Source organism: Passer domesticus, chromosome 1 (genome assembly GCF_036417665.1).
Source record: "Passer domesticus isolate bPasDom1 chromosome 1, bPasDom1.hap1, whole genome shotgun sequence".
NCBI classification, from domain to species: Eukaryota; Metazoa; Chordata; class Aves; order Passeriformes; family Passeridae; genus Passer; species Passer domesticus.
This window is the reverse complement of record NC_087474.1, coordinates 79,659,244-79,686,711: the sequence shown is the minus strand read 5'-3', so window position 1 is coordinate 79,686,711 and position 27,468 is coordinate 79,659,244. Positions and strand designations below refer to the sequence as shown.

The 27,468-nt window shown below is 44.9% G+C and overlaps 1 protein-coding gene across 21 annotated transcripts in view; it reads right to left on the bottom strand.

The window, feature by feature from the left end:
- The window catches only part of RNF152 (ring finger protein 152), a 79,957-nt gene that overhangs the window by 42,732 nt on the left and 9,757 nt on the right, over positions 1-27,468 (bottom strand). For 4 of the 21 annotated variants that reach the window (XM_064427081.1, XM_064427072.1, XM_064427044.1 and 1 more), the window contains one exon: positions 14,335-14,442. The exons of 2 other annotated variants lie outside the window; for them this stretch is intronic. The gene's annotated coding sequence lies outside the window, so the exon portion shown is untranslated. Of the gene's footprint in view, positions 1-199; positions 352-496; positions 642-1,133; positions 1,242-1,726; positions 1,749-10,822; positions 13,522-13,655; positions 13,818-14,334; positions 14,443-15,965; positions 16,008-25,373; positions 25,780-27,468 lie in introns of those variants that run through there. 15 more of the 21 variants (XM_064427109.1, XM_064427099.1, XM_064427120.1 and 12 more) reach the window with 12 other exon arrangements.

Genomic DNA, 27,468 nt, shown 5'->3' with positions numbered 1-27,468 from the left:
GCTGGAACAAAGGACCGCACCAAACCCCGTCTCTAAGTTATCGGGATTTACTTGCTCGCAGAGCACACAGATAAACCTCCTCGACTCGCAACAGCGCTGGTGCGATGCAGGCGCGACCCCGCCGGGTTTCGAAGTAACCTCGGCGCCCGCCGCCCTCCCGGGACGCGCCGGCGGCGGCGGGCGCTGCTCGGCCGCTCACCTGCACCGCGCATCGCGCCGCGGCACCGCCCGGGGACACCCCGCTCCGCCGCGGCCACCCGAGCGCGGCGGGGCCGGCCGGGGCAGGCGCTTACGAAACCCGCGTCTGCCCCCCGCCCGGGGAAGGAGGGAGGCGTGGCGGGGGGCATCCGCGCCCGCGGCGGCCCCGCTCCCCGCCGGGAAGAGGAGGAGGGAGAGGCGCCCCCGCCGCTGGATCCACCGCGCGCGAGCATCGCCGGCCGCCCCGGGGGGAGGCCGGGAGCGGAGCCCCGCCGGCGGGCAGCGGGCGCCCACTGACCTTGCCGCCATCCGCCGCCGCCGCCGTGCCTGCCCGCGGGATGGCAGCCCCGCGCCCGCCGCCGCAGCCGGCGCCTTCGCCCCGGCAGCCGGCGCCGCCCCCAGTCCCCCCCGCCCCGCCGGGTGCGGGGCCGAGCGAGGCGTGGCCGAGGCGCCGGGGAGCGCCGGAGCCGCCCCGGACCCCGGCGCGCCCCACCCCGCCCCGGCCGGGGCTGGCCGCTGCTGCGAGGCCGCCCCGCTCCGGCCCCCCGGGCAGCCTCGCAGCGGCAGCGGCCGCGAACAGCCCGTGCCCTGCACGGTGCCACCCGGCCCCGCCAGCGGGGAGAAGGACAACGCAGGGGGGTTCCTCAGGGCTGAGAAGGGGCTCTGCCGCTTTAAGCTGCAGCGTGTTGTGCCACCTGGCCCAAGGTGAGGGACAGCTGCACCTGAGCGCATTCCCGGCGGGACAGAGCGGCGCCTGCCCCGCGCAGCCTGCGGAGCTGCCCCCGCGGGGAACGCGGGGCTCTCGGACACCCCGCGCAAGGCAGGTTCTCCGGCTCAAGTGACTTGGGGACCATTAATCTCAGCTGGAGGCTTAGAGCTGTATTAGTAGAGCGCATACCATTAAAGTGGTATGCACATGTGGCGCGCTGTCTTACCACAGCAGACCTAGGGCCAGGCGAGGGAATAAGGCCTCGTTTTTATCCACTGCACCAAGGCCTATGCCGGCAACAGAGCACAGGACCACAGACTTGTTTCTTCTCTCCCTGCAGAGAAAACAGTTCTATTTCCATCAGCAGTAAAAGAAAAAATGCATATGTACTTCCTAGGGTCTCACATGGGATCAGTAATGCCAAGCAGCAAGAACTACAAATGGCAACAGTAGACAGGAGTCTTTCACTCCTCATTGCCTCATCTTTTTGCATATCCAGTGGTTTTTTGGGAGCAAACAGTTGCAAGTGGTGTGTACACAGAACTGTAGGTTATCCAGGCACCAGGTTTGTATAGAACACCCTTCTCCCCATGTCTTGTAGCTCCAAGCTGAAACTGTTGCCTAGGAAGGAGTGAGCCCTCTATAATCAGCTAAATAAATCATTTTCAGAAAATAAAATTCCTTTCCCCCTTCTTCACTGTACTGGGCCTATTTGCAGCACAAGGTCTCCAGCAAGCCAGGCTTACCACTAGGGAGAGTCTATAATGCATTCACTAGTACAACTCCAGGTTCTGCCATAAATATTTAAAACTCAATTACCATTCCCACAATGAACGTTTGAAGCAGATTTTTGCATCCCACAGTGCTTCTTGATTCAAAACTTCCTAATGAAATAATTGAGATAACACAGGAGAAGTCAAATAGGTCAAATTTCAGCCATCAGTTTGAATCTGGTTCCCCCTTCATGTCTGTCTCTGAAGTATTAGTCACTACCATCTCTGACCTCTCACGATGTATTTTACACCACAGGCATCATTTTAGCACATGCAGCTGACTTTGGCTTCTCTGTTGATCAGCTGGAAGGTCTGTGTGAAATATTTTGCCATCTCCCCTTCCCCCCTCCCGTTGCCCAGCTGAGTAATCTGAAGAGCAAACATCCAAATTGCTTCTTCTGAGGTGTCCCTTAAAGGAACAGGGGCCTCCTGCCATCCTTCCCTCTGCTCTTGGGGATGGGCCATGGCCCATAGCCCCTGATGTGACCCACACCTTCCCCACCATGGCCACTCTATGTTCTACAGATTTTGTCCAGAAAAAGCCTTTGAGATCCTGGAGAGGGGGGCTGTACAGTTGTTTTTACAATTTAAGAAGGTGCTTATGCCAAATTAACATCAGGCATTTGTGTAACATCATGTCTTTGAAGAGACACACAAGGTTTGGAAGGCACAGTTCCTTACAGGCCTCTGTGCTCCAAGTCCCTACCCTTTCAGGGGTCATTTTCCCCTTTCTTCCTCAGAGAACAAGTGGCATCTGGTTCTTACAGGCAGTGCTATATCAGATGTCTATGCACTCAAGGGAGGAAAATGCATTACAAAATGGAGCCAAATGTCCCTCCAACTCTGCACCAGTCAGCCCTTCTGCAAATGATGTCCCCCAGTAAGGCAGGGGAGCTACAGAAATATAGAAAAAGATCACCTGCTTGCCAAGATGGATCTCGCAGTGCAGTGTTGAAGAGCATTTACACAATGACTCAATGGTATTGCTGTCGTTGCTGCTGTGACTGTATCGTTACAGCAGAGTTTAGCCTGCTCAGCTGCGACCAGCTCACCCCATACACCCCCATCCAGGTTAAGCAGACAGCAAACAATCAAGTGTTTCAGATCCCACATGCAAATACAAGGTCCTGGTCTGGAGGGGCTACTGCAGCTTTTAGCATCTGACTCCCTCTGCTGAATGGATTACATGCACAGCTCCTGGCAGAAGTGCTACCAGAGAGATGCAGCAGATGAGGGGAACTGGAAAAGGTAATTACTCCCAGGAGGATCCCTGGATTGCCGCCATTGTCCCCAGGGCTGCATCTGTTATGAGAAGAGTCTGTAAGTCTCTGAGGAGGAAATCTTGAAAAGTTCACAGCAATACACTTGGGAAGCAAAAAAGAAGGATAAATAGATTTCATCTTCAGATTGGTTCACATGGTTTATTTCGATAAAACTTTTCACTAGGAGACAGTTTTGTAAAAGGCAGCAAGTTCTTTGATACTGCCCTTTTCATTTCCTACCTGAATAAAAAGGATGAAAAGGGTTCATCCAGAGCCAGAGGCACCAAAAGACAGAGGAAAGGCATGGAAAGGCAGATGTGCTCTTCTGCCCTTTGCTATTCTCTCACCAGTCTGGTTGGATGTGGGGACATTTCTTCCCCCACATGGATTCTTCTAAAATTGTATAATTTTAATAAATAATAAAATTGTACAATATTCATTTTTACATCATATCTAACAGTCAATGAGAGCAAACTGCTATCAAATGCACTCACTCGAGCATACCCAGTATTGGGAAAGTGGGAACACCTATCATTCACAGAAATAACAACAGCAATCCCTGCAAGTGATGTGGTAGCACTGGGATATCATAACAAAGGTAGCTAACTCATGGTTTCTCCATTATGATCACCTAAGAGATTTCTAATACACAATATGTATGTAAGACCTCAGTGTCAAACTTTCAGTTCCAGGAACAAGTCACCAAATAATCATAAAACCGAATGGTTTTATGGGAGCTTGTGAGCATTTTAAAAATAATCAGCACATAGGGGATCCATTCCTTTTCATTTCTGAGTCAACACTGGAGGTTTAAATCATATTTTCAATGTTTATTCTGTTATTAAAAAGCCTGGGAACTCCTTTTAGCCCAGTTTCCTAGAGAAACAAAGTCTATATTACCTCACTGTGAATCCTTCTATCTTCCTGTTTTCTTTCAGCTGCTTTTGAAACTGTTAGCAGAGAAGAAATCAGACAACAATGTCCCTGATTTTTGTTGTTGTGTATTAAATCATTAATGGGGCAAAGAAATCTTCTTTGAGGGAATGGGGTAAAGAAGATTGTTTGAACCCTTCCCAAGCAAGAGGCAGGGAGAGTTCAGTTCTTTTCCCTTCAGTCTGGCAGCCAGCGAGCACGCATGCATGAAACAGCAGTACCTCACCAAACTTCATAATATCCCCTGCTCAGCTAACATCTTTCAGTGAGAAAAAATGAAGACTTCTATGATCTCAGAGCTCTGAGACTAAGGAGGGAAATTTACATTGACCATTAAAAGTGCTACTGAGTCAAGGCCTGTCAAACCCCACACCTTGCACAAAAGCTTCACAGAAAGCTGTTGCCTAACACTGTGAACAAAAGTACAGCCCACAGCGATTAAAAAAACATCTATTGGTGGAAACAGCTTCAAGCCCTGCTGATCACAGGTAATTGTCACCTGTCATATTGATACCCTGTGATAAAATTACAATGAACATTTTGGCTCATTGAAATCTGACAGGCTCATACACATTCCCTTGTTCTCTTCCATAAAACTCTGTTTTATTGTATGCTTTAAAAGATTCAGCAGAGTGAGTATTTTTACAGGTCGCTAACCTGAAAACAGGCACGTAAAAAGGATGCATATTTGTGGTAACTCCATTTAATATATTGCTGTGAAACCCCAGTCTCCCTCGAAAAAGAAAAAAAAACTCCACACTAAAGTTAACAGGAGAGCCTTCACCCCTTCATTAAGATTAAAGGCTTCAAGCAGGAGAAGATGGTCAATGTGCCTACCTTAAGTAAGCAACAAATTCTCTATTCACCAGTGTGCCGTTCAGCCCTCTTTTTGTCCTTGTGTTGGATACAGAAATTTGATCAATAATTTTCTCCTGATAGCAATAGTTTGTAAATGCTTCTCTATTAATTATAACTTTAATAATGAATCATAGAATCATATAATGGCTTGGGTTGGAAAGGACCTTAAAGATCATCTTGTCCAAACCCCACCTGCCATGGGCCAGGATACCTTTCACTAGACCAGGTTCTCAGAGCCCCATCCAGCCTGGCCTTGTACACTTCCAGCATTTCCACAGCATCTCTAGGCAATCTGTTTAGACTGCCTCAACATCCTCAGAGCAAAGAACTTCCACTGAATTTCCAATCTAAACCTACTCTTTTTTTACTTTGACTCAATTCCCCCTTGTTCTACAACTACATGGTCTTGTAAACAATCCTTCTCCATCCTTCTTGTAGGGTCTCTTCAGGTACTGGAAAGGTAGGTCATCCTGAAGCCTTGTCTTTTCCAAGCTGAACAATCCCAACTCTCTCATCCTGCATTGACATATCAGGTGATGTGACATCTGTAAGTACAAAACTTAGGGAAGTTGCTCCTTCAATATCAGCTGACTGCCTTTACACTCAAAGGGGAGATGTCCCTGGAGGTAATTCACAGCAGAAATCCATACTCTGAGTCACCTTCTTGCTGCCTGGGCTAATCTCCCTCCACAGATAAGATAGGGGGGAAAGCTTCCTGCACTGAAGTTTAGTGCGCAGAGATAGGCAGTGCAAAGAGCCCCCTGAGGCTCCCAATCTTGGGAACCACCTGGGTCTGCTGACACATCCCTTTGCTTCCTTCAAAGCAGTGCCTCAAAGACTCCTCTCGGTGAGTCACATTGGAGGAGCCACAAACCCTGTATCCCACCAACCGCGGTTCCACCTCTTGCACAGTGTCACCGCCCGCGTCTGGGCAGCAGTGTGGATGTGCCTGAGACATGTTACCCATGTTCTCAGCACAGCATAACTGAGGTGGAAGGGGACCTCTGCAGATCCTCCTGTCCATCCCCCTGCTCAAATCAGGGGCAGCAGCAGCTGGGCACTCAGGGCTGTCTCCTGCTGCGTTTTGAACATTTACTGCCAGTACAGAGAGCTGGATAAACACACCAGGGGTGCTACCACAGCAGTTGCTCTCTGTACAGTCCTGGATATTCTCTCTGCTGCTGCAGCTGTCACAAAATGAAAGGGAGGGGTTGTTTATAAGCTCTGGCAATTATCTCCAGAGCTGCACCTTTTCTCTCCCCTTATCCCATCACAAGGCGATATCTAGAAAAATACACTTATACGAATCTAATCTTTGTTTTTTACTGTACTGAGTCATGCCTGTATCTTCTTAATAACTAATAGTTCACTGTATATTAAACAAAAGAGAAAACATATATGTGAAAAATATTTTCACATCAGTGAATTTCAATTACCAAAGCCCGATTATTTTAAAAACCCTAACTGTTCTGTTATCCAAAGCAACACTGAATTAGTTGCTGGGCACTAGCTGTATTGGAAGTCCATTAGTTAGACAGCCCTTCAATCATCCATGTTAATTCATTCTCCTCTGAAGTAGATGAGTTTTGAGAGAATTACAGTCCTCATATACAAACAGCACCACAAATAAATGGCATGAAGATATTTCATCATAATTTACTAAGTGCAACTTCACTGTTCAGGACTTGCATACTAAAGCATCAGGATAGCCCTTTGGCACCAGCTCTACAGAATAAATACAGGTAGTCCTATCACTGACAAAAAGCTCAATTAGAAGGAAAATTGAAGTTTCAAACATATGCATTTAAAATTAGAAAACACCCAAATTAAGGCTGACTGTGCAAGTCCTTCCTGACATAACCACATGCTTCCATTACACAAGTGCATGCTGCTTTTCACAGCATCCTGGGCTTCCCTTCATTTGCATGGGATCTCCAAAGCACAACCCCAGCTTCCTGCTCCCCAGTGCCAACCTCCTCTGTCATCCCCTGTGCCACCACCCAGGTTCCATGTCCCAGACTCCCTGTTCCCTCATTCCTGGTCTCCAGTCCTGATATGCCACTTTCTTCTCTTCAGCACCATCTACCCCGTTTTCTTTGTCCAGCTGTAACCCACATTTAATCCCAGCAGTTTCCAGCCTCAGTTTCCAACCCCAGCTCCCAGACCACGTTTCTTACAGTGACGCCAAGTAGCTTCTCCACTTTAAGTCCCTAGTTCCAGTCTTTTACTGCAGCCTGCTTTACTCCACCTTTTAATGCTAACTCCACAAAAAAAGGCCAGGTCTCTTCCTCCTCATCGCTTGGGATCCAGGAGGTCATTGACACAGATCACAAGTCCCCATGGTTGTACCAGGAGGCACCAAGAAGAACATTGCCAGAAACCTCCTACTCAGTCCCTCAGCCACAGACAGACCAGAGCACAAGTGTCCACAGACTGAAACATCAAAGAGATTAGCAGCCACACTTAGAAGCCTCTGCCAGGAGTGTGCAAACTGCAATTTTCCAAGAATTTGTAATTTAGCTGAATCTGGGTATTTTTCACAGAAGCCAGAGTTGAGTTGCACCACTTTTTTTTTTCTTTTTTTTCCCTTACATTTTGGAAGGGGAATCACGACCAGGCAGTGATTACTGTTATGTAGAAGAAAGGTTATTTTCTGTAGACTAACAGAAGTACCAGATATATTATCTTTAGGATAGAAAGAGTCCACAGTTCACACTACAGGCCTTGAGAAGATGAAATTGCACTGCGTAAACACTTTAGATATCGTTCATTAGGACCAGTCACCAGGTTCAGGGTGCTTTACACCCCATGACTGGTGTTATAAAACCTATGGTTACCCCAGGCAGAACACCCAACAAAGTCCAGCAATCATCCAGACATCGTGTCTGTCTGGTGTACTTTAGCAGAGAAAATAAAGTGAGGTACGCAAGTCTCTGTGTTTTGCAGACCTGTTTTCTTGACTTTTTACACTATACATTTCCAAGCCACTGGCTGATCTTTCCAGCTCTTACCTGCAGGACAAGCTGCTCTGAAGCATCCTCATCTGAGTTACTTTACTCACACAGTGTTAACAGAATGAGAACCAAGGCCTGGAATTTCAGAGTTAAATCTGAAGCACACATAGGAAAACAAGCACACTGGGATATTTATGTGCTGGGTGCTGGCATGGCAGTGACTGCACTTCATCCTGACACTTCCTGAAAATTACATCATTTATCATTTAACACTACAGCTGCAGATTCCCCACCATTTACAATGAATTAAGTAGCAGAGCTCTTCAGGAAACCCCATGGATTTCCTGGGATAGACAGTATGGCTAGTTAAGTGCATGAATATATGAAGTAAATATTTTTTTGTTTTATTGGGGCTTCTGAAAATGAAAGCATCCTGTCTGAGGGGAGGGCATTGCTGGTAGCCATGAAATAAATTAAAACCAGTGCTGTCCCTGCTAGAGGTGCCTGGTCAAACTACATTGGTTGATGATAACCTTGCACAGCAGTCTTTCATTCAGGGCTTCATCCTGCAGTCCTTAAACCCTGGAAGAAGCTTGGAGAGTTTCAGTGGTGTCTAATTTTAAATTTATTTCTGCAAGCAAATGTCTTCAGGACATACCAGCCGAGGCAGACACATTCAAAAATATGTCAGCATGTCCAAAGTCTGGGGGACTACAATTGCTGCTCAGTGTCCACATGGGCTCCCATCTCCTGCCCTGCCAAATTCAAGATGATTCTGAGGGAATTTCTCCAGTGGCAAAGTTTCAAAGTAGTCTTTTCCCAGCCTCACTCACTTAGTAGGTGTTTTTTCAAACAGCCTGCTTATAGTCTGAGAGAATAAGCTTCTTATTAAGTTCATAGATCAGTCTCATTAGTGCTCACTCCTCTAGAGCTCCAGTTAAGCATGTTCATGTTTTCTAGAACAGCACCTCCTGTATCTCATGTAAGATTGCTGCCAGAAAATAAGTGCAGAGTTCCCAGTTCAGACCTGTGGGCTGCAAGGACTTGCTTAAATCCATATCTAATGTCAGTCCTGAAACATGGCAGCTCTCACATTTAATTCTGATTTTAAAAGAGGTGTTCAAAACCCTATTTTCATACCTTCCTTAAAGGAGTATAGACCTCCTTAGAAATGTGGCTGAAGGGCAAAAAACTGTCTCTTATTTCTGAAGTCAGATGGGACTTACACCCTTAAAGCTTTTGAAAAATTTACTATGTCACTGTTTGGGCTGAATAAAAATTACCTGTGAGTAAGGCTTTTCTTTTCAACACTCTTTTTAGGCTTGGAAAAGGCTTACTCAGGAAAATAATTAAAAGGATTAGGCTGCTTTTCAACTTCACAACTTTCCCAATTTTTCCAGATTCTCTGAAGAGGCCACTGGGTGCTGGTGGGTGTGACTTTCAGGGCTGTGAGCCTTGCAGGGCCACACCAAGTGCCAATAAAGTGAGTGGTGGGGTTTCCATTGATTACAACAGGATTTGGAGAGTCCCATACAGAAGCTGCTCTAAATCTAGGAGAGCTGACGTTCCCGCCCACCTGTCTGCAAGGAGTGAGCACAGGACATGCAAGGAGGAAGTAAATTACATCCCTCTTTTTTGCAAGGAAAGTTTTCCTGATTCTCATTTATTTCAATGCCAGTATCTATATTTCAGCATTAATAACGGACCCACATGCAAAAGGAGCTCAGGAATCTGCCAGGTTTCCACCAGGGAGACTCGAGTTTGGCTGCCCAAGGCAGAAGAGAGCTTTGGAAAGTGCTTTGTTTAAAGTTGAAGCATTCAAAACTGTTTTGCACATTCATCATACTCAAAGAGAAGTGCTTGGCTGCCCCCCATGGAGGGAGGGGAATGTGCAGCAATGGGACCCTCAGCAGCTGCCAGCAAAAAATAATACAGAAGAACTATGAATAAATAAAATACATTTTGCTAGGTCTAATATTACACAGCTTTCTTCATGCTCTCCCTCGAAATCTGTAATTCCCTTCCAACCATTTCTGGTTTTAGTTTTTATCATGGGTTGTTCTTTTCCTGTCTCTCTTCCTTTAAAGACTGAACTGTGGTTTTCTCCTTACCTGAAAGTTTCCCCTCTCCATTTCTTAATTTCTGCTAATTTCTCTCTCTTAATCTTCTTTTAAAACCATTCTGATGCAACTCCACAATACTTTGCAGACCTCCAAGCCTTTTTTATCTTACTCTTTTCTCTGCAATGCTTCCTTTCATCATCATCTTCCCAATTTAACAAAGATTTGCCTATGTGTGGCAGAACTCAATACCATTTTAAAGTCAGAAGTGTTTTGCTTTTTCTGAATATGTTTTTATACCAGTGGTGCTAGTGAGAGCTGAGAAAACACAGATTATCTACTGCACTCTATCAGAAGTGGAAAAATCAAGTGATCTGCAGGCTCTGAACTCAGGATCAGCATCTTCCAGGCAATGCCTGAATGGAATCATGAGAGAGACCAAATTCAACAAACCCTTTTCTTGCTTGGGATGTCACCTTTCCTACTCCTCATAGCTGCCTTAAGCAAATTTGCCTGCTCTCCACTCACTGGCCCAGATAGTTTCAATCTTGTTCATTATGGCTTTATCAAAGTTAGATCAGGAAGCATAGTTCTCAATGCTAGGATTTTATTTTATTCTTTCCACCTCGTGGCCATTAATTCATTTCCTGCTGCTATGAAGTGTATTCTCTGGCCTGAACTCCTTAACCATCCTCCTCATCCTTGCTGTCTTATAAATAACAGCATCCTGCTCCATCCAGATCCAGATCCAGCCCCAGCCAGCTTGTTCTATCCTTTAACTTATGAGGAAAACTTCTCTGTTGCGCAATGGCTCCAGGAGACTGCCAGGCTTTTGGCAGAAGTGCTCGACTGGACAAGGAGGACCAAGCTACAAATCTGAGGTGAGGAGGAGCCCATCTCTGGTGCCTTGGTCCTGCTTCTCTCAGTGCAGCCAATCCTTGCCTCACTCTGAATTCCTTCTGAGCTCTGGAAAAAGCTGCAGTTGCAGGTTGCTGCTTGCCAGAGCCTAATGCCAAAGTCCTACCTGTCCAGACATCCCATATAACAAGAAAGTGCTGATGGCAGCATGACAAACCTCTCTTTGGAGCTAATGCTATGTAGTCATGTCTGCAGCTGAAGCCCCAGCACAGCCTCACCAGCGGGTTGGTTCTTGTGAATGCTATTTTAAGGCAGAAGGGGTGCAATGGTGTTGCCACAGCATGAAAAATGAAATTTAAAATAGTTCATATTTACAGAGCAAGGTTATTCTGACTGTGAGGTGTGATCTTTTTCTGCTGAGTACATGCAGTGCACCATCTCATTTAATTCTGACACCTGTAAGCTTAGGCAACAAAAGTGTGCTATGACATAGGGCTCTGCATATGGACTCATCGGTGTTTCCTGCAGAAGCCTCACATGCTGCTAATCGCTTCTGGGATGTAGGGGTTTGGGGGGTTTTGTGGAGTAATATCAGAGGGAGAGTCTCAGTGTAAGAGCCATGGCTGCTACTTGTCCACCGATGTTTCTTCATGCTTATCAAGATCGATAAACAGCGACAGTCACCCCCCAGTGATGCACCCTCGCCTGCAGCAATTCCTCTGGGTCTGGAAGTTGTCAAATATCTGTTTATCTGCTGATGGCTGACCTACCCTCGCCCCGAATGTGCCTCTTTCAGGAAACATCCAGCAGAGTACTCACACTGGCTAGAGATTTAATTGCGCTAAACCTTAATCTTTTAATGTTGCAATACTGTAGCAGCTGCAGATTGTTTTAGTAAAAAAAAAAAATCCAACCTAAAAAAAAGCCCACCACAACAACCCCTAAAACAACCCCTAACCTGTTTCATCACCATTGTCTTCTCCAGATAATGTCCCAGCAGTCTCGGCCAGGCTTCCCTGTGACTACAAAGAGGTGTTTGACTCACTAACCAGTTCTCAACGTCTCTCCTGGCTTCTTCCCTCCGGGCACCATATGATAGCCTGGGATGTGGCTGGGATGTTCCCTCCAGAAGCTGATAGTAATCATGGTCTTTGCCTCTTCATCCTCTCCCTCCTCTGTGAGTCATCAGGAATCACTCCCAGTCCTTTGTCTCTTGACTTGAGTGTCATTTGGCTGTATTCATGTCCCTTGTCTTTCTGCTCTCAGCCCTTGATGGCCTAGGTCTTTGTTTGTCCCCTGTTCTAACTTATCCTTTGTTTGAGGAGCTGTGTGCAGGGGAAGGGGGAAGGCAGGGGGGCCTGTGATGGTGACAACCCGCTGAAGATTTTCTCTGTCCTTAGAAGATCAATGCAGCAAAATCAAATTCCTGTTCACCCCATTGCCATACTTTGCTTTGTCCTATTTCTCATCTTCCCCCCGTCTGGGAGCTCCCAGCCCACAGCAGCTAGTCGTAGCCTGGAATGGGTGGTTTTCTCCAAAACTGAAGCAAAGCCCACCTACATTGGAGGACGAACATCATAACAGAAATGCCACCAAAGTAGAAAAATTTGGATGAAAGGGAAAACAAAAAATACCAGCATTGTATCCCACACACGAAAGTGCAGAGTAAGCAGTTGCTGCCCTATAAAGCTTGTTTAAACGCCCGCGGTTTTGAGGGAGTTTGGTACCAGCTTTGGCTTCCACAGTAGAATTGCAGGCCAATGCACATTCATCACTCTAATTTTATACAGCTGCATTATTTTCACAGTTTATGGTGCCACCATCTCATTTATGAAGTACACACTGCAGTTACACATATGGCTGTATTATTTTCAGCACTGAAAGTTCAATTAGTAGTTTCACTGAGCTAAGACTGTCAAAACAGCGGCAGGAGTATACACCGTATTGTAGCTGCCCAAAATTTATATGTGTTTATGCAATAAATACATTGCAGTCTGTGTGCTACAATTTGGGTCACTGGTTCTAAAATAACACCAGAAACACCAGGTGAAATTTGCTGTCACTGACTCAATTTCAATGACTGTAGCTCCAGCTCTTCATTTACACCTGGGATAATTATGGCATGATCATGGGTCACAGAAACATGGCTTCTTCCTTGCCCAGAGATGTTATGAGACAAAACATTGATGTGAGCGACTGGGTCTCTTATTCACAGACCAAGCCTTTAAATACAAATTCCTATGCACCCCATTGCCTGAGCAGTAGGGTGCCAGAAGCTGGCCTTTGGAGACATCTCTGTCCATAGTACTTTATTTGAGTCTTTTGCCAGCACCATAAACAATCTTCCACATTAAGAAACAGTTTCCTAGGGAAAGATGGGCAGGACGGGGAGAAGGATTTCCAATTTCCAGGGTGACTGTGCTTGCTGAAAAATGTGCCAGTTTGCATGTCGCTGATGTATTCCTGGTGCATTAGTCATTAGGGAAGGTAAAAGCACAGTGATAACGAAGGTGCTATCGGGTGCCACAAACAGATTGCGAACTCTGCTTTAGTCAACATCAGTGCTGACTTTCCCCAGCATGTGCACACTAGCAAATTTAGCAAAGAGGTGGCTGTTGTTCAAAGTTATGAGAAAGAGCTTGGTTCCTCCCAAGCACTCGTAGTGCTTCTGAAATGCTGACCTTTAATGCAGGTGCTGAGCAGTAGGAAACTGAAAATCAACTTTTCAATGCTCCAGTTTCACAATATGCAAACCAGAGAGAATAAAAACTACCTTCAGGTGCTTTCAAAAACTTGTTTATAGTCTTCCAAGCTTTCTTCAACTCCTGCATGGAAGGCACCACTGGGACATGAAGTGCAGTTTAGTTTCCTTCAGCTCCTATGGCTGGTTCTGGTACAGTGAGAAGAGGAAGTGGCCTCAAGGCACAAATCCAAATTAACAGATGTTTCTAGCAGTCCTTCCTCCTCCTTGCTCCACAAAATAGTGGATCTATCCTTATCACCATCCCTTACACATGGCCAAATATAAATATAAATAGGAAAATACTTACAGCAGGAAATGAAGAGTTGTTGTGGGACTCAGCAGCCTCTGAGCACGTTTTCTTTCACATCCTGACAGAGCCTGGCATAAATTCAGCTTCTGACACACAGGGGAAAGTATACCTTTTTTGCTCTACTTTTTGGCAGTTGTCATTAATTTGGCTCGCTTTCCCCTGCAGTAATGTTGACAAACACATTGCTCATGGTAGCATTTCAGCAAACCCATTCAGGCAATTTATGTTTCAATATTTACAGACAGCACTGCCTCATGCCAATTTGATCTTTTTGCAATGAATATGTTTTGACTTGAGACAGAGTGGGAACTTGCCTGTCACAGCCACTGTGGCTGAAAGTTTATACCCCCAGTTTCACAGCAAAAAGAAATGTATTAGCACCCATATTATGTGGTTTTCTAGGTTTAAATTGGTGTGTTTCCTTCCTGTTCTGCTTATTGACTCATTTCCTTAAATCTGACTTGAGCTTGCTATTGAGTTTTAGGCTCAGTACACCAGTGGTGGCTGTAACACCCCCCCTATTCAGAAGGAAGAGAGGTAACAGCAAAAGATAAAAGATTTCATTACTTTCACAAGATAGTACAAATTATAATTTTCTGATGAGAGACAAGGAGAAACAACAGTGGACAGGAGAACCATGGAGCAGCTGAAGTATTTCTTTCAGAGGGAACCTTACCTGTCACTCCAGTGTCCGAACATGTCTCATAAATCCCACAGAAATGCTGACCTGGATTCACAGAGTTGTCATCAATTCTCTCTTGTAGATGAACGTGTTTGAATGTCCCTTACAAGAGAAGAACAGAAGCCAAGAGTGTTTTTTTCAGGAGCTGAGGAAATTAAAGAACAACTGCTTTTCTCCTCTACCTTAAGAAACATTTAAGGTTTCTGGTATTCATTCTATCTGGATTTCACTGGACATTTTCCTTAATATAAGTTCCTCTAGTTTTTTGTTTTGTTTTAGTTTTTTAAGTGAATTAAACATTTATTACTTGATACACCAGAGCACAGATTTCAACAGCAAATGTGATCTTGCTTTTCCATGCGCAGGCAGATATTTGCTCTAAGAGAAGCCGTTGAGTGTAAATACCAAGGATACAGCAAATGTTCTTGATTCAAAATTCCTTTAAAGCCAGCAGCTGTCTGCTCCCTTATATCTAGTCTATGATTAAAGAAATGTTTTATTGAATGCTTGCCCCTGGCTCTCTTTCAGCAAGGTGAGAGACCTATTCCCTATTCGTGAGATGAAGCACATTGTTGTAGGAGTGGCTGGCTGTTCTATTCGGTGTCAGCTGGGCTGTGCCCAAGCCTTCCATGGCTCAAGCACAATTTCCTGCCTGCCAGTGCACCCGTTTAGACATCTAACAACATGATCTCAAGGAAGTGCTGTGGCTCTCGTTTTTTGCCTACACTTCAGCATAGATTTAATAATGAACTGCAGGCACCCTACTTGATACTCACATTTAATTGCACCTGAACTGTTAAAATGCAGCCTTTGATCAGAGGCAAGTTTCAAGCTCTTGCTTGTGGTTAAGGAGGATGTTACAGGAAGCATCAGGCTGCATTTTCAAAGAACCCATATACTTTAATTCATGGAGAATTTGTGGGTCAAGACACTGTGAGAATGAACTGAGATCCTGCCATTGGGACAAAGCTTTAGGAGTCCAGGACTCACATATTGTCAGGCCTTGATAGTCTTTGGCCTTGGGCAATTCTTTTAGTCTCTTTAGCTCCCCTAAAAAGACAATGTGACAACAGTTCACTTCCCTCACAGGCCTTAGTGGGAGCTGATTACTTAGTGTCCTTAAGATACTGTGTAGACAAAAAATGCAAATGACAGCAAAGGCCAATTTCTCTCCTCATTAATCCTAGCCGATATTAAAGTGCATTGAGGTGGAGCCAGGGAAACCCGGAGGAAGACTTGGCTGTAGGCCTGGAGCACCATGACTGGTCTGTCTCTGCAGAGCTCACTGAGGAAGCTTCTTGAGGAAGCTATTCCAACCAGCTCTCTGGCCTCAGCTGGCACAGAAGCCCCATGCTTATTTTATTTTGTTGCTGCTTCTTTTTTAAAATTGGCTGCCAAGAACTCAGTACTCCTGTTTATGAAGCCAATGGGCTTTGGCTTGTGTTGATCTGGATGATCTGCAGGCAGAGCCATCTCCTCAGGTTCTGCAGTGCAGGAGGCATCACTTTGAGGCAGGCAGTGCAAAGGTGACTGGGAGCCACCTGCATCCAACCCAAACCCTGTGGATGAACCGGCACCAGTGTGCAGAAGGAAGCCCCAGAGAAGCCCTGTGAGGCTGGGGTCACCTGGACTGGCTGCTGCAGTCATCTCCTGTCCAATAGTCCACCCTATAAAAAGAGAAGCAGAAAGGCAGGTGTGATGGCCAGGGTCATCCCTTCAAGGTAAACAAAAATGGGAGACTCTCCATCAGCTGGGTGAGGAGGCTTGACTTTTGAGGCTGTCCTCTCTCTGTTTTGGGGACAGTGGCACTGGGTCAGGCAGGGTGAGGGATAAAATCCCCCTGCCCCAGGCAGCTGGAGAACTCTGCAGGGACTCACCAGCAGCATGCATTCAGGCCCCACCTCTGCTCCTGGGGTATTTTGATTGTAGTGAAAAGCTCAAGAGACAGAGAGAGGAAAAGCTTGTTCTATGCCTAATTGACATTTGAATTGTGAAATGCTTCTAATAAATTGCATCTCAAGAAGAGGCTTCATCTGATCAGCATTTGGATGAGTCTGATACTGAATGGCATGGTATCCTATAATACACCACATCTGAGATTATTATTATTACTACTATTATTATTATCATTATTATAATTATAATCTCAGAGTCTTGGGAATCCAATCAAGAAAATATACATAGTGGTTTTATCTGGCCTAGACTGTACTAAAAGAAGATAGATCTTACCGTCCCTTCTGCCTGTTTAGTGAAAAAGCAATGTGCTCTACATGTTCTTTTGGTAAAAAGGGAAAAAAAAAAACAACCAAAAAACATGCATTCATGATACTGCACTTTAATATGAGGCTCACTCATACATCAGAAAATCAAGTGAGACATCACTAAGGACCAAAAGCTGGCCACACATGCAGCTGTGAACTTACTAGTGGGGTAAAGGACTGTTTCCTCCTCCTTTCCCAGCCCCACAGTCCCTGTCTGTCTGGTCCCTGCCTCATGCTGGGAATAAACACATTCCCAGACCCAATGAACACCATAGGGTTTATCAGCTGCCTCAAAACTGGTGTGATGGTCCAGCTCATGGCCTTTTTCCACAGAAGCCTCAAAGAATAAAACACACATACAAGCAAAGGCATGGTACATATCATACTAAAACATGTCCAGGTTTAGGCACCTCCCTGAGTCATGGATGCACATGACTTTTGAGTTCCATGGTCCTGTCCTCTGGATGTGCCTCCTGAGCCACGTAGCTGCCTTTACACAAGTCATGCAACAGAGAAGGAGCAAAGCACGAGCAACAGCCAACAACAGTATCATTAGCTTATCAACCTTGATAAATGGAGGTGAACAGCTTTTTATGGCAGGCAAAGTATGTAATAGTGGCCATCTCAGGTTTTGTGGTGATAAATGGCATTTTCAATACCAACATTATGGTTTTCCAGGGGTAACTCTGATACTGAGAATAAATATGCCTTTCTGCTTGTGGCAGGGAAGGGAGCCGGCAGAGCTGTGCCAGAAGGGCTGCCCACACGTCCCCATCTCTCCCGCCAGCCCTTCGCACACTGGTGATCAGGGTGATAGCAATAATTCACCTCTAGCCCGAGATCCAAGAGCCTGAAAGTCACAAGTAACATTGTCACCAACTTGTGCGCCTCACCAACAGCAGTGGTGCCTCAGAGAGGGGAGGGGAGCAGTGGTGAGGTTGCATGGAGAAGGGTGGGGAGGGATGGCTGTGGAGAGGAGTGCTCACAGGGTGGTATCCATGGCAGTGCCCAGCCATGCTCAGCACACTGAGCCCATGGACTGCCAGCACCAGCACCACTCCAGGGAGAACCACCATCCCAACTGCATTGCTTCCTGTGAGGCCAGCCTATGGGAAAAATCCCTCAGGTAGGTCAGGGTTTTCTTTTTCTGGCGATTCTGAGAAGCTTCTCATTCAGGTAGACTGGGGTAAGGTACCATCTGTAGACACTCTGTGCTAGCAAAACACTTTGGTGATGCAGGGTTTCCCCACACTGGCTTTGGTTAAAGGCCTTTAAAGCTCTTGCACACTTCTGTTGCCCTAAGGGAGAACTATCACCTAAAAGTCTGGCGCTTTATACATCAAAGGATGTCAGGAGTAAAATTAAACTAGATATTTTCATAAAAGAGTATCATCTTAAAATGCACTTTGGTGTTGTTGAGTGAAGAAGCTAGGATCTGAAGGGAAGCTTAAATAAAAGCTGCACTTAAAAAAAAAAAAGATAAATAGAGAATATTTTTACCTTGGGACATTTGTTTTCCCTTTGAGACCCTTCATGAGCTATGCTGGTGTTCAGCTTCTGACTCATACACTTGTTCCCAGGAAATTAAACACCATATCCCTGATTTTTTCTTTACATGAACATAAGATGAGCCTGTAAATGTAAGCTGTCTCCACATTTCTTAGTGAGCATATTGCAGCTCCTACAATTATCTAAATAAAATGCACATAACTGTAAGCTAAATTGCCTCTTACACCATTAACTCTGGTTTTATCTGGCTGTTGTTAGGGACAACCACATGTCACTTATGGAAAGCCAGGGGTTTTGAGATGTAAGCACAGGGGATTCATTAGTTCCCGAGCATCTGATCTGACCCATCTTTAAATAACAGGCTGGCTTTTCAGAGGGATGATCCTCATCACTTCCTTAAATTGCTCAAGCCTCCTATAAGTGTCTTAGACTGAGCCCATTAATGCAGAATTACCCTGTGGCTATGTGCAATCATGGTATTTGTGTCCAGCTAAAGGACTAATTTTTTTCAACTATCAGACCACCCACACCTGCATAACCAAAAGAATAGTCCAGAAAAAAAACCAAAACAGGTTTGACTAAACAGGATGATAGAGACACCAGAGGGGCAAACCTGGTTCAACATACAAATAATAAATGTAAACATAAAATATACATTAAAGCAAATGTATATTTGTACACAAATATACATTAAAGCAAAAATACCACAAATGCTCATGATCCTTTCCTCCAACCCAAGAAACACTATAAAGGGAAACATTTTTAAATTTTCCTTTTTGTCCTAGGTCCTGAAAGCAAAACTGGTGGGTAGAAAAGAAAAAAGAAGCCAAATTTCACGGAACAACCCCCAGATTGGAAGCAACCATGCAAAAAGATTGGCAAATACAAATATGTTGAATTCAACTTCTTTGTGTTTTCTTCATTTGCAGTAAGTCATGGCCATACTATAAACACTGGAAAAAGATTTTTTTTTTAAATCTTTTCAGCCAGTGGTGCCTGCTCAGAGCTAATATGTACTGTGCTGTTTGCATCACGGCTTCACCAAGCTGTTTCCTGAGAGACTGGCTTTGCATTGCCTCCAGTGCCCAGCAGGACAGGATATAGCATATTACTGTCAGGATGCACCAGGCAAAGTACAGCCAGTCCAAACAGTTCTCTGGGCCAGCTCAAGCAGAAAACAAAAGCTAGTTTAAAGTGGCTTTAAAGTAGCTGCTCCCAGGACTCTATTAATCATCAGTCTGCAGGGTCTTCCTCAATCCCACAAACAAGCAAGTCATCCACCTCTGATTGGTAATCAAACAGGGTTGCCTTGTTCCAATGACCTGGGAAGGAGGAGAGAGCTGGAGAGCAGAGCTTTGAAAAGTGTAAGGGTTTACGTACAGCAAAAATGCCCTTCAGACTTTATGAAAGGCTGTTACACACAGGGGCATCATACGTGCTATGCCACTGTAGGTCTAAGTCCTACATTTGTATTTTAGACACAGAAACTAATGTGGACTGAAGATATGGACTGCAAAGGCACGTAATAAAGTGCTTCTGCATCTGTATAATTTTTCACACTCCTTTCTGTGTAGCTTTTACACTCATCTGTCCCCTGAAAACACCCTCCTTCTAAAACACCCATAACTCAGCAGTTTTGAAGAAGCGGGTTCAGCCAAGCAGAGAAATGCAAGGGTGGGAATCAAGATCTAAACCTGAAACTCACTGAGCTCAGGCTGTAGCAGGGCTTTGATCCAGAAACACCTCTGACACGTAATTATTTTGATTCCCATATTGACTGGGGGGCCAAAAAAGTGCACTCTTTTCTATCAGGAAATGAAATCCATGGAGCCCTCTTTTGGGGAAGGATTTTCTCCTATATTGCATAATGATAAAGAGCCAGTCCTGCTGCCACACAGGACAGCTGCCAAACCTCTTTCTTCACCTGGGCTTTCTGAAATAGAATCTTAGTTTAGGATGACATTGGGACTGCTTCTTTTAAAATGTCAAACCAAAGAACCAGCATCTTTCCCATGCAGATGAGGCAAGTTTTCTGATACTTTGGTGTTAGCTCAGAGCTAGTGATGGGCATGTTCCTAAACAAAATTCAGTTCTTCAAAGTATGGTTAAATAATGCAGCATGTTCCTTGGAGGTCCTAATACTTCTAGAAGTCCTTCATAGCCTGGAATTACTCTGGGGGACATTGGACTTTAATTGGAAAGGCACATTTAGTCCAACATCCTAAATATGGTCCTAAACTGTGGCTTTAGTTGACATGAAACACGTTATTACAGAGGACAGAAGTGACAAACTAAACAGCCACTTCCTCCTCCACTCAAGGCAGAAATCAAGTGTAAGCTGAACCCTGCCAATCATAGCACACTATTAACAGCAGCAATTACAGATAATCACCACAATTACTAATAAAACATTATCAAGGGTAATGAAATGGGTAATTGCTACCTTTTGTTTAAGAAGATCCAAGACCATGGCAAGACACTCTCAAGAAGTATGATTCCCAGCTCCCTTCCTATTTGATGGCGCCCGTTAGGAGACCCCACAGCTACAGGTCAGGAAGAGAAAGGGCAAAGGTGTATCAATCCTCTTCCCTGGAAGCAGCTTTCAGGGCAAGACTGGGAGCACAGCTGCAGTGAAAAGCACCAGCAAAACAACTACTTCTTAAGCACTGTGATAGCTGAGTGTGACTGAGATGCCCGTGGACACCCTAAAATATTTCCAGCTTGATGCTTCCCGGAGCCTCAATTGAGGATCATGCTTGCAGGCTCTAGCTCAGGAAAAGCTCATGGAAATGCTGTGGCATGGCTTGACACTGAGCACTGATCTTTGGTCTCCATCAAGCAGGAGACCACACATCTTCCCTCAGTCCCCCAAAATGCCTGGGTGTTGGCTCCAGGGACTGAACACGGGGAGCTGTGGGAATTGAGCAAATCCTCACTTCCAGTCTAGTGTGCATTTGCAAGGGAAAAGTTAGTGCAGTGGAATTGTTAGGCCATCAGCCTTCCCTGGCTGAGGGTCACCTCTTTACATGGTCATTGGGGGACACAGGAGAAAGGTATTTTTCCAGCTGTCTTCAGAGATTTGCATTTTACCTCACTCTCAGACTGATTTCCCACATTCCACATTAAATTATATATGAGTAAGTGGTAACTTGTGTGCAGCGTGACACAGACAGCAGCAGCAGTTCCCATGCTGAAGAACAGCTCATACATTTGCTTATTCTGTCAGAGGAGCTATGCTGAGATGGATGTTTGTGTCCTCTGCAAAGAAACAACAGTGGTTGTAACTTGGTGCACAGGCACTTATTTGACTGGAATACATCTAAAGCACAGGTACCCAGTTCCTTGGGGATTATTCCATGAGTAGCCCCTCTGAAACCATTTGGGTAGGCATGGAGTGTGCAGCATGGTCCTGTTTTGTGGGGACAGTACTGTTTGCACAGGGTGCAGCAGCAGGAGGCTCATCTGAACAACAGAGAAACTCAGCTTGTTTGGCACATTTCAATATATTCACGTTAAGGAAAGGAGTCTCAGCAATGCACAGGATAAGAATAAGCTCAGTCTTGGTCCAAAAGTGAAGTAGAGAGTAAAATTATTGCTCTTCTACATGTCTTCTAACAGTTCACACTGAACATCAGATCTGGACCTTATCTCAATTCCCAGTGCATGCAGCTTTTTTTCCCATTCACCAGAATATTTGCAGTCACAGGTAAAAGTACCTTTTATTGGTTTTACAGTCTCCTCGTATTGCTGTAAAAGAAACAGGATTTGAGTCAGTAGCAACTATGTGCTGCTGAGCACAGAGCAAATTCCCAGGGCTTTTTATTGGATTTCTCTACCTGGTACTAGGCACATCCCCCAGGGGAATCAAAATTACCGCAAAGTCCAAGAGGAGCAAAAGTTTCACAATAAATAGCTGGCCCAGATCCAGCAGGCAACCTGGAAGGTTGCCAGGCTGCTATGTCTGAAGTAAAGATGGCTGGAATCTGCAAGTCAGGTCCCAGCAGTGTGAGCAAATTCGGGGTGATTAGCTGGCAGGTTGCTGCAGCACGCACTGGAGTAGGAGGGAAGTCACACAAGTCTGCTGAGCAGGTGGCAGAAGGTCAGGGAGGAAGAGGACACCAAAAAGGAGTGAAAAGAGAGTCTATCTGATCACTGCACAGAAAAAAACCACCCCTTGCCATTAGAGAAAGTAGCACAAAGGCATATGCAAGTAGTTCATTACACATCTGCCGTGTGTGTAAACGGTGACAACAGTATCTGGCTTAAAACAAGGGCTGGAAGACCATTAAAAAACACTTTAAAAAAATACACACACTTTAAAATGTATCCTATATTGACAATAGCATGACCAGCAGGTCAAGGGTGGTGATTGTTCCCCTCTACCCTGCTCTTACGAGAACGCTCTTGGAGTGCTGAGTCCAGCTCTAGGGCCTGCCATATAAGAAGGACAAGGATCTATTGGACCAAGCCTGAAGGAAGAACATGAAGATGACCAGAGGGATGGAAGATTATGTTCCTCTTCTGTGGAATGTATGGAAGCTTCCATATGAAGGATGGAAGCTTAATATAATATTCCTCCTCTGTGGAAGGGCTGAGACAGTGGGGGTTGTTCAACCAGGAGAAGGAAAGTCTCCAGGGAGACCTTACAGCACCTTCCACTACCTAAAGGAAGCCTGCAAGAAAGCCAGAAGAGGACTTTTGACAGGGGCATGTAGGGAAAGGTGTCCCCACTCATGGCAGGGGAATTGGAAGTTGGCAATCATTAAGGTCCCTTCCAACCCAAACTATTCTTTGAAGATTCTATAAATTTGCTCTATAGTTAGAGAGGAAGCACAGAAAAATAATTTTGCTGGAAATTCTTGGTGGAAATTTTCTGCAATGTTTTCTATGACTTGCACACTGTCCAGTTACCTTGCCAAAAATGCTTTATGGTGAAAGTGGGAGGAACCACCCTATGATGCCTCAGCAAGAATGAGCAAGGCTCTGAAATCTGAGTAGCATGCAAACTCTGAAAGACACAGTCATGCAGAGATTTGAGAATAGCCATAAATTCCGTACCCTGAATAACTGAGGCATTCTGCCCACCCTGTAAACATCACTGTTAAGAACTTCCCCATTCTGAAGGCGAGCCCATGCTGCCAGCAAGGACAGCCTACAGGGGCTGTGGTGGAAGCTGCTTCTCCAATGTGCTCCCTTTTCATAAAGCTGCTTTGGGGACAACCCAGAAATCCTCACTCTCACCTGCAGGGCACACTAGGAACTACTATGAAATACAAGTTTATCAGTTCTAGAAATATGCATGTCAAATGTGAGCATTTGGAACAAAGCAATTTGAGAGCGAATTCCTATAAACTGTACTGAGACATAAACCTCTTTGACAGACAATCATTTCGATAAGGCATTTCCTGAACAGGATGAGAAATCATGGTTAAATTTCTAGAGACTGATGAGCAGTTCTGGGGAATGTAAAATAAACATCTCAGGCCTGAGCAAGGAGGGCAGCACTGTATTTTCTCAACTTTTCTACAAATGTTTCTGGAGATTAACAACATGATAGATGTAACTGAACTACTGGATGAGTAGATCAAATATATGGAAGAGCTATTTACATTAGGCTAATGCAAGTTTATGTTTTCGATCTGTATAAATTTGCTGTGGATTTAAATCTCAGCAAATGTGTCTCTTCTCCTCCTAGACAGCTTCACAAAGTCATCTTATCCATCCTTCAGCATCTCTGCCTGTGAAAATGGGATTCATAATACTTGTAAAATATCCTGTAATCTCTAGATACAGGGTAACTCCACACCACAGAATTGCTGGCAAATAAACATGGCTTTTCTATCCCACTCACTCAAAGCCTCAGGTCTGGATATAGAGTTTGTATGTGCAATACAAAGGGTAGAAAAATCAGGCACACCAATCTCAGTTGCTTTTTCATCCTTCAGCCCAAGGAGCCACTGGGTGTAAATGACCTGGGTTTTACAGCTCAGGAGATCATGACTAGGAAGAGTAAAGAGCCTGTTCACATGCTCCACTTAGATCTGCTGGAAATCACCCCTGACCAAATGAGGCAGAGCTTTAGCCTCATCTCTGGCTCCCCCCTTTTGCCCATTATCCTCTCCAGGAGACACACACTGAGATGTCCAGACAACTGCCAGGAAGAACAACCAGGGCTACAGTGCAGCAGCCTCTGCTGAGGCTCTTCCATCCATCCTCAGCCACGAAAATAGGCAGGAGTAGCAAAGGAGAGGAGGCATGACCTTCCACAACACCCTGCGGAGGCAACTCCACATCACCTCTTTGGAAAGGAACAGTTTTAGTTGCCACATGTAGGAGATGTGAGACAGGACTTCTATCTACTGTCACTGCAATGTAACTTGCAATAATGAGCAGTAAATGTAAACTGTGGAGTTTCCTACCACCTACAGGAAATTTCTAGCATTAGGGAAGTCTATGTTTGTGTCTCTGTGTGAGTTTGTGCATACATACAAACTTATGTACTTTAATGATGTTGGTTATTCCTAGGAACATGGATGAGGACAGGCTCCATTTGTCCTGCAAGATTTATAAGAAAGGAACAAATTAATCCCTACTTAGGCATCATGCAAGAGAATGGGACTGAGCAAAAAGGCAGCTCTGCCTAGGCAAGCTTGTGAAGCAAGTTCAGGAAACCCCAGCAAATCAAATCAGAATGTGGGGATTGCTCTGAAAAGTCCGAGCTCAGTGCCTGCAGTGCCAAGCTGCTTGTAGAGATGAGGTATTGCTTTCCACAGCTGAATTTTGCAGAACCCATTTCTTCATAACAAGTGACACCAGAAAAGGACAAAAGGAGCAACCCTTTTGCTAATTTGTTAGCACCTTTGGAGAGGTTTGTGTAAGAGCATGTGAATTGTCTCATATGAGCACAGTTACATCCCAAGAGACCATGAGATTCACAGTCTGCTGGCATGAGGATAATGAGGTCTAAATCTGACCTCGATGTTCATTAATTCATGTCACATTCCCACCAGTGGTGCTCAAGTTCAAGTCCACCTCTTCCAAGTTAGCACAACACTATTATGGTGTCGTGTTTCTACAATATCTGCTAAGAAGCAGATGCAGAGAGGTCATGGTAAGCTCTGGTCACGTGGGGGCAAAGTAAATTCTCAGAGCCTTTAAAAGGCAAGAAGAGATAAAAGAGAAGCAAGACTTCCTTGAGGAAGGGATGATGTATGGATATTGCAGTGTCAGCCTATGTAAACACAGCTGCAAATCTCCACGTAGAGTCAAGCTGCTTTATGGAGTGTTTATTACACATCTAGATGGATATCTCTTTATATACTTATAGAAAACAAATATCCACATAAAACACCCTTCTGCAAGCACTACTCAGGCCTCTTCATTGGAAAGAAGTTGTTACAAGCAGGATAAGGGAGTACTGTGAAGCATTCAGATCAGAGCACTGACTACAGGTGAGCCATCCCAATGAGCTCAACAGCATTACAGTCCAGAACTCCACAGTAGCAACATCAAAGCATCTTCTATAGTCCTGCAAGCACTCCCACCACTGGGTCTTTTAACAGCAGTTTGAGGCCATCAATCAGCTGTCAACATGCCATCAATGCAGGGAAGTGTCACCAAAACAGTCCGTAGCACTGCGGTATCATTGGACACCCAATAGAAATTGGCTCTAAAAGAAATGCAGATATAAAACTGAATAAAATCAGTTGATTTGGCAAGGGATCAGTCCGGTTTATCAAAACATTTATGGATGCAATATCTTAGCTTGCTTTCCTGCAGGCAGTCACCAGGAAAAGAAACATGGATGGAGGGATACCAGACACCAGATTTTGCACCTTTATAGTAAGCTATAGTTCTCAAAGATTGTTCTCAACTTGCAACCAGCAGTGTAGCAGTTTTCTGGTTCTCATATTTATTTTCAGCCAGATCAACACCCTAATCTCTAGCTACATCATCTTTTGTGTCTAAACAAAGAAGAGGGCAGGAAAAAAAACCAGACAGTAAGAAAGGCATATCTCCTTTACAGTGTTTCTTCACTGGCACAAGTTTTACAGCCAAACTTCCTGTTAAATTTCCTCCATACCTTGCATCACATGTATGAATTCCAATACCACCTGTATGTACCTTCTTTTCTTTACAAATTCTTTCAGATTTCTTTCAGAGGAGCTGTATACCAGTCAGCAGAGACTAAGCTAGAACTAGAAAAAAGAGCTGCGTATGGGGACTAGCTCCAGCTGAGAGAATGATGACAACTTCCAAAAGAGCCTTCAAGGACTTTAGGACTGAGAAGTGCTGAGTAAGAGGGATGCTTTTAAAATCTCTCTTGCTACCCCTTGGCCCCATGGTACTGGAACAGTAGGACATAGAGGACTGAAGATAGTGGTGTCTCTTACTGGTGGAAACCCTTGATGTGGCTGGACAAATATTGGTGCTAACCCAGCAAAACACAGATGCTACACCCCTGACCACCTTCTTACTGCATTACACACCAACCCGTCAGAGCATGTTTCTTCAATAGAGGCATAGCTGAAAACTTTGGAAAATAAAATACCAAAATAGAAAGCTGGGAAGAATATCTGTAACCATCTGTTGGAGGAAACCTAAACATGAGTGTGCATAAGTCCATGGGACCTATGAGATGAGATTCCTCTGCAGGTCCTGAGGGACCTGAGAGATGAAGTCACTAAGCCACCATCTGTCATTTTTGAAAAATTGTGGCAGTCAAATGAAGTCCCTGATGACTGAAGAAAGGGAAATATAACCTCCACTCTTAAAAAGGAGCATGGCCAGCAGGTCAAAGGAGGTGATTCTCCCCCTCTACTCTGCTCAGACTTCACCTGGAGCGCTGCAGCCAGCTTTGGGGTCCCCAGCATAAAGGACACAACTGTTGGAGCAAAGGTAAAGGAGCAACACAAAGCTGATGATAGAACTGGAACACCTTCCTTCTAAAGACCAGCTGAGAAAGAGAAGGTTGCATGGAGACATAGCAACTTTCAAGTTCCTGAAGGGAGCCTACAGGGAAGCCAGAGAGTGATTCTTCATCATGAACTGTAGTGATAAAACAAGGAGTAATGGGCACAAATTGAAGGAGGACAAATTTAGGTTAAATATTAGGAAGGAATTATTGGCTGTGAGGGTGGTGAGACACTGGACCAGGTTACCCAGGGAGGCTGTGGACACATCAGTGTTCAAAGCCAGGCTGGATAAGGCCTTGAGCAACCTGATTTAGTGGGAGGCATCCCTGCCTGTGGCAAGGGGGCTGGGAGTAGATGAACTTTAAGGGCCATTCCAACCCCTTAATATTCTATGACTGAAGTAGTTATGCAGCATCTATTGCATAACTGTCAGATATTATGGC